At 41.9% G+C, this 8,031-nt stretch overlaps 1 long non-coding RNA gene across 1 annotated transcript; it reads left to right on the forward strand.

Annotated features, from left to right (window-relative positions):
• The first annotated feature begins 457 nt into the window (after positions 1-457).
• Positions 458-7,316, forward strand: LOC308468696. The gene is made up of 2 exons (XR_013981823.1): positions 458-1,362; positions 2,908-7,316. It is a non-coding gene; the product is annotated as an uncharacterized lncRNA (long non-coding RNA).
• Positions 7,317-8,031: the final 715 nt, after the last annotated feature.

Below are 8,031 nucleotides of genomic sequence, written 5' to 3' on the forward strand. Positions count from 1 at the left end.
TGGCTCAAGGCTGATGACATTGATGCATCCTCCTTAACACACAATAAAGTTGCTGGGATAGTGAAAAGCAAATATTGTTATGTTAGATTGTCAACTCAGTGCTTAGACCTGAATTTCGTTACCCACATAAGATGAGCAGCAATAGATGCCATCTGCTAACTCTCACACTGGCAGCAAATTTACCTGCACTGAAGTAGGTGAAGTTCATATTAACTAGCTATTAAATTGCAGATCAGACATGACCCATAGGCCAGCCCAATTACAATGTCTTGTTTCTTAATTCCAGAGGTGTTGAGAAAAAGTTCTTAAGGGATATTACCACTCCCAATTCTTACGGAATATTAGCAAGGCTGTCACCCTAGGCTCTATCCTTTACAGGGCCAATTATAATTCTTCCTCTCAACCCTCATGAAAGATTGGCATATCCATTAACCCCGCACCCTATATATGACTTGAAATATATTCTTGTGAATATCAATGTATCTTGTCTTCCTTGCTTTCCCCTAAATGTTCTAGCAGGTTCTTGTCTTTCCTGACTTTATGTTGAGAAATTATAAGGGATCATATGATCTTCTGAGTATCTGGAAGCATATTGCTCTTGAGTTAGGGCTATACATCTGGGGTGGATCTTAGAGAGTTAAACAGCCTCTATCTTTTGCAATTCACACACTTTCCATGTGTTCTTTATGCGTTGCCAACGGTAGCATATTGAAAATGAAACACATGAAATAATTTGAAATCCTCTGTTGGAGGTATTTGCAAACATCAAAACCGCATTACAAATCCATCAAAAGCCACAGGAAGTACGGTTTTGGAGTGATAGGCTTGGAGGTAGACACAATTTTTTTTCTTAACCTGCCATTTCGGAACACATTGCTTTCCATTTCTTGTGCATTGACAGGTCACTCAAGATGTATTTTTGGTGCTTTGGTGCCATGAAACAAAACAATGTGCCTTGAAGGAACAAGAGATAATACTTTGACACTGGGATGTTGCCAGCATGGGTGTTTAAAGGCAGTAGAAAGTGCCTCTGAAATCTCCTGCTGTTTAGAAAAGCCCAAATGTTATGCCTATCAAGCCAGGCATTTTTCAAAACAAGAGTAGAAGCATAGAACGGATGCAGACTTTTCAGCGAGGCTGTTTCAATCTAAGAACAGTGCGAGTGGGTGTTATGTGTGCATGTTCTGGCTGCATAATGTGCAGTCATTATTTGGAACCGAATCCCTGTTTGATTTAGGAGCCTGATCTAGATTTATATTGGTTGCTATTCCCACATGAAAGTCTATATGCCACCAAATGCTGTGTGTTTCCTCCTAGGGCAGCATGCCAATGAGTAATGCAAGCTGCAAACCCATACAGTATGTAAGTACAAATTTAAAACAATAATGGGCACTTGGGAGGCAATACAGCGAGAAGCGCTGTGAGTAGAGTCAGTATTAGACTTGCAAATGTATTCAGATTTATGGCCTATTGACAAAAAGCTGCAGAGGAGAATGGGAAGTCGTAAAGGGAGAACTTACAAGTCGGAATAGGGAGAAACTCCTGGCGGCTGGCAAATGCTGATGGAGCAGGAGATGATATCTGTCATGTAGCTGCAGCCATTTTCTTATGGGGAGCTTTAATCTGCTCTTTCCAAGCAGCCTGTTTTCACTTTCTTTCCTTCACCTTCCCAAATAGTTTAAAGAAGAAAGCATGACCCAGTGGTAGTGGTTGTTTTGAAACTGGGATCTGCGCACGCCCCAGCTGCACCCATTTATCAACGATAGCCCCAGTTTTCTAGTTAGGGTTGAATGGATCAGTCTATTTCTGACTTGTACCAATTTGGGATGTATTCAGTCATTAGCTTATTTCATTTCCACAGTAATCTATTCAACAGAAACACCGATAAGAGAATTTGTATTTAACATTTTATTACAATTTGTACTTAAATGTATTTTATAGCAAAATATATATTTAAGTGCATCTTGTGTCTCATTGTATACATTTCTAAAGGCAGCTTATTAAAACCACACACATTAAAATGCACTTTTGTGCATTTTATTAGCTGAAATTTGTATTGCAAAATTCAAAAAAGCAAGCAGTGATGTACTGGAGGGGGAGCACAGAAGGGGGAAGCTCCAGGAGGTTTTTTTCAGGGCAGGAGTGATGATGTTTTCTGCTAGGGTGCCTGGGCAATCGAGGGAGGTGAATGAGGTGATGAGACATTCATGTTTTCTTAGTGTTGGTCACAAATCAGCATGGAGGAAGTCAGGGTACAAGGAAAATAGTCAAACAGAGGCTAGGTTCTTCTTCCCTTTTATTTGATGGGATCTCTCCTTCAGAATAGCTGATTTAATGGCAACACTTCTTTGCCAGATTATTTTCATACCTAATTAAAGACAAAGGTTGCATTTCATTTCAGGTTGCTGAAGATCTTTGGTTAAAGTTCAGTGTTTTTTTATGTTGCTTTTATTCAACAAATGTCTTTTTTTACTGTCAGCTGATCCTAATAAATTGAGGACATTGCTATGCACTGCTCCTCTTTGTAGTGTGTGTGTATATGTATATTTATACATTGAGCAACACAGTTGCCTTCATTTTGGACTCTCCATGGGGACATGGCTATAGGGTCCATCATTATGAGCTCCTGTGCTTCATAATTTACTGCTACACCACTAGGAGTGTGAAATCTGTAGGATAATTGTATTCCAAGTCACACATTATTCAGGGAGGGGTGAATCAGCTCAGTTTGCATCAGAAGCCACAACAGCAGAATTCCTATAGTACCTGTTCCTGCAGATCTGTTGCTAGTCAGTATAGATAACATTGAAAGAGAAGAACCAACGTCAGACTTGGTATAAGCCAGCTCCCTACATTTCTATGTTTATTCAGTTTCCAAAGCAGTAGATGTGTTACTTTGTGTTGCAGGGAAAACGTGTCACATCTTCAGGATTTGCAAATTTATGATGGCAAAAGTTGCAATGGACTTGAATCCGCTTTGTCAGGTGCATGAACTTCAATATTAAATGGCAGGTATATATATACAGGTGTTTGGAGGATGGATGGCGGCTAACAGATTGAGGTTGAATCCTGACAAGACAGAAGTACTGCTTTGGGGAGACAGGAGGTGTGGAGAACTCCCTGGTCCTGAATGAGGAAAGTGTGCCCCTGAAGGACCAGGTATGCAGTCTGGGAGTCATTTTGCACTCACAGCTGTCCATGGCGCAGGTCAATTCTGTGTCCAGGGCAGCTGTCTACCAGCTCCACCTGGTACGCCAGCTGAGACCTTACCTGCCCGCAGACTGTCTCACCCAAGTGGTGCATGTTCTGCTTATCTCCCCCTTGGACTACTGCAGTGCACTCTATGTGGGGCTAACTTTGAAAGCGACCCAGAAACTACAACTAATCCAGAATATGGCAGCTAGACTGGTGACTGGGAGTGGCCGCCAGGACCATATAACACCAGTCCTAAAGGAGCTTCATTGTCTCCCAGTGTGTTTCCGAGCACAATTCAAAGTGTTGGTGCCGACCTTTAAAGCCCTAAACAGCCACGGTCCTGTATACCTGAAGTAGAGTTTCCTCCCTCATCATTCAGCCTGGACACTGAGGTCCTCCTCCAAGAATCTTCTTCTGGTTCCCTCACTGCAAGAAGTGAGGTTGTAGGGAACTGGGCAGAGGGCCTTCCCGGTAGGGACACTCTCCCTGTGGAACACCCTCCCTTCAGATGTTAAGGAAATAAACAACTATCTGACTTTTAAAGGCAGTCCTGTATTGGGAAGTTTTAAATGTTTGATGTTTTAGTATGCTCTGATATATGCTGTGAGCCGCCCAGAGTGGCTGGGCAAACCCAGTCAGGTCGGTGGGATACAAATAATAATAATAATAATAATAATTGCCATTATTATTATTATTATTATTATTTGTAAGCAGTATGGTCAGAGAGAATTGAAAAAAATAAGTACAGCTACTGACAACTAAATTAGCACTTAAATGCAGGCAAAATAAGCAGTGACCCTTCAGAGTGATAGATTACAATACAACCATCTTAGCCATGATGAATTAATTAACATCAGTTGTGGTAGAGCAAGCCATTGTCCCTATTCACATCCAAATGAAAAGAATTCAACTTTTTGATGAATGGTAATTTAGCTGATTCACAGTGGAATCTCACTTTGCTGTAGGATAACCATAAATATAACTCCTGAGTTCTTAACCAGGTAAGGAATCTTTCCTGAGTTGAGTACATGCCCTGGTTCAGAGGTTTGCCCTCTAGCTCATGATGGGTTTAAAAAGGGTAGGTAACCAAAGCTGAGTTTGCTTGTCCCTGTAACTTTGGGCTTATCCACACTTATCTTTGCTACGCTCTTGCCAGGCATGGTCCTCACCTGTTCTTTAAAGTTCAGTTGGAGTAAACAGCAATCTCCAGAAAACCTGAATTGACGTTTGCTCCAGCTGGGTGCCAAAGAGTGCGTTTTCGGGGGCAAAGCTCCAGGGCAAAACAAAACAAACAAAACAAAGCAAAACTGCTCAGACACGGAGCTTTTAAAAGTAGACGAGCGCCTGAAGAGAGTGGTGCAAAAGGTAAAGTGTGGGTTAGTCCTCTCCATTGCAAGTTATGTCTTGATTTTCCAAGTGCTGGTAGGACTCTAGGTGAGTGGGAACACCTCACATTGGAAGGATTGCAGGGAGGGTGCAGCAGTGGTTTGCCCAGGCAGGCACATTTTGTGGCCTTTGAAAGTCAACACAGGAGACCAAGAGTTTGGTGAAAACAGGCCAAATCCTTAATGATTATTAGGTGGGGAGAGATGCTGGCATGGCAGTAGGATTGCAGGGCATTCCACTCAGACCATACTGTTGGAATAGCATTCCATCAGGGTTGGGAAACACCCCAACCCCCTCACTGGGTGTTGCCCAGTGTTGAATCCTGTCATGGTGCAGGGTCACACTAGGCAACAGGAGTGAGAGATTCATTCCTGGAAGATGCCCCAACTTGAGCCTAGGGTGTGCCATCACTAATCCCTAATTGCTAATACAAGAGAATGGATGGGAGGAAAGATTTATGAGACTGAGAAAGAAGAGGAGGAAAGAAAATACAGGGGAGACAACATTGTATGTAAAACAAAGCAAACAGAATGGCTTCCTGTAATGAAAGAGGGGAGCCAAACTCTGAGTAAGGTCCTCACCAGATGGTGAGGAAAAGATGCAGAGACAGACCTAACAAACAGTATTACTTTTGCTGTTCCCTCAAATCTTCAGCAATCTGAAGAAATGTAGTGGGCTGTTCTCAAACTTCCTTAGAAAAGCTGATGGTGGCTCTTCCAATTGTGTAGAGTTTAAGCAGCTTTGCTAAAGAGATAAAAAGTGAAACTATTGTGTTTTCAAGATCAGGCATTTCCAAAAATTCTTTTCCCCATAGTTTGTTTAGTGGTTAATGACTTTGGAGCCTTTGCATATTATTATTTCAAAGAAAATCTTCCATGTGTGCCGGGTGGTTAATACAGAATTTAAGCTTTAAATCACTTATTGCAGTTCCGACGGTTGCCGTGTGTTCCGGGATTAGGAGGACATATTTGTTTTTGCCCTAGATTTTAAATCTGGGTAAAATTATTTTAAATATGCGATGTTAGCAATATACCATACATTTCGCCTGGAGTGAACAGATGACACATTTTCATTCATCTGGTCTCATCAGCTAAGTAAATATGATTCTAGGATGCTACTTCACTGCATTCACGAGACAAATTCATGAGCAGGTAAGCCATTTAGGTTTTAAAGGATGTTGCCGATGGGGCTTTAAAAGTATCCGAGGCCTTCAGGATAGCCTAAACACTTCTGAGGTGGCAGCTGTGTGGAGGAATTTATATATTATCTGGTTTAGACATGGATACCTCTATTGTTTCCTAGTGGCAATGCCACTCCAACACTTTATGTGTGTGTTATGGCACACACAATTTCTCTAGGAAAGGAGACTCACTGCCAAACAGTGTAGAAACACTTAGTTAGATGGACCACTAGATGGTCTGATAAGAGTATAAGGCAGCTTCCTGTGTTCCTACTGTTATAACTTGCCCGGGGGGTGGGGTGGGCAGACCACCCATAAGCTCTACATTCAGTGAAGGATTAGAATTTGAGCAAACTCATACATTTATTAAGTACAAGGGCAGGAAAGAATACTGGCTAGCTTCCTCATGAAACGGTTTGCTGTGGGTGGGTCTTGAAGAAGCAAAGGGCTGGTAAGGACCTGGTTTGTTTGATAATGGTGAGCAATTGGCAAAATATCAGACTCTGTTCCCAGTAGTTTTTTTGGGTAGGATTACCAATCGTCTGCTGTAAGCAATAGGGAAAAAGGGCCTTTTGCAGTGGGCTTGAGTAAGTTGCCAGTGTGACCGGGGCGGGGGGCAGGATGCTGGAAGCAGAAAAGTTGTTTTCTACAAGTGTTGCTGGAAAGGAGGAGGAAGCGGCAGAACTAGACAAGGGGTGCCTCTGAATCCAATGTTGTGCTGCTGGGAAGCACCAGCCCCTCTTAGGATGTGAATGCTCTACAATCCTCCCATTTAGGTGCAGGTTACATATATGTGTAAATAAACCATATAAAGACACCACAAGTCTCTGTGGTGCCTCACTGTCCCGAAAGGGAACACAGACCCTGGTAAGCACGCCTGATACCGCTGGAATCTCACACTGCTCGTGGAGATTGGCATGGCATGGCATAACAAACACTATGTGAGTTGTGGTTGTAAACCAGTGAGTTTTAAAAATCATTAAATATACAGTAAATGAAGACCATTTTTCTCCCCTTTGCAGTCTGAACTTTTTCCTCATTGAAGCTTGTCTGTAATCTTATTTCAGCAATCTTTTTGTCATGGAGGTGTGTGGGGGGCGGTGAGGATGGTTAACAAAATCAATCCTGGCAAACTGGGAATATTCCCTCACTCATGTAGTTTAGGACATTCCACCGCTTTCCTCAGCAGAGTTTCTTCGAGAAAAATAAGAGGCTCGCAAAAATATAAACTAAGCTTTAATAATAATCAAAACTGCATAATGAGAGAAACTAAATACAACCACATAGGGGAAGTCTGAGGCAAGAAGAGGCAGTTGGTCCCTCTTAACTGACATTCTTAACAGAACACAGACTGAAGGGAGGGGCTGATTCCGGAGTAGAACACACAAGCCCCGCCCACCACATACCAAACACTCTACTGATCAATTAAGGCCCCAGCGTTTTTCTTACACTTTTAACACTTTTATCAGCCACCATTTGATTGCAGGTTTACAGCTATTCTCCATTGTCAGGCCAGAACAATCTTGGTAGCTAATAAATGGTTTTTAAAAAATAATTCAGCAGCGCACTGAAAATGATTATTAATGTGATTCAGCAAGTCCACCATAGGGTCAGACCTGACATTAACACCAGTAATTTGAGAGATAACAGCTCAGAATTGAGACACATAAGATCAAATATGTTTGTATTCCTCCTAAAGATTATAAAAGATGCTGGATAATCTCAAAAGAAACCCTGTACACAACTTTTAAAGAATGAAACATTATTTTTTGCAAGATCAGTCTGTTAAGATTAGTGCCGTGTCAATATGTATATTCTAGCTTTTTGAAAGTTTTATTCCAATGTGTGAAAGGTTTCCATTTTTCTGATTCATTCTCAAGGCACTTGAGAATTTCTATGGGGTTTTGAGCACAGCCTAACCCTGTGATAGTGTGCAAAGCAAACAATTCTTCATTTAAGCATTAAACCAGGGATGGCTAAATCAGCCTATTTCTCATCGTGCCATATTAGATCCACTTTTGCATCAATCTGCACCTTTTTAATTAAAAAAAGGACAGATCCTGAAGCTGAGGCTCCAATATTTTGGCCACCTCATGAGAAGAGAAGACTCTCTGGAAAAGACCCTGATGTTGGGAAAGATTGAGGGCAGAAGGAGAAGGGAACGACAGAGGATGAGATGGTTGGACAGTGTTCTCGAAGCTATGAACATGAGTTTGACCAAGCTGTGGGAGGCAGTGGAAGACAGGAGTGCCTGGCATTCTATGGTTCAT

This window comes from Podarcis pityusensis (assembly GCF_964106645.2).
Source record: "Podarcis pityusensis genome assembly, chromosome: Z".
Lineage (NCBI taxonomy): Eukaryota > Metazoa > Chordata > Lepidosauria > Squamata > Lacertidae > Podarcis > Podarcis pityusensis.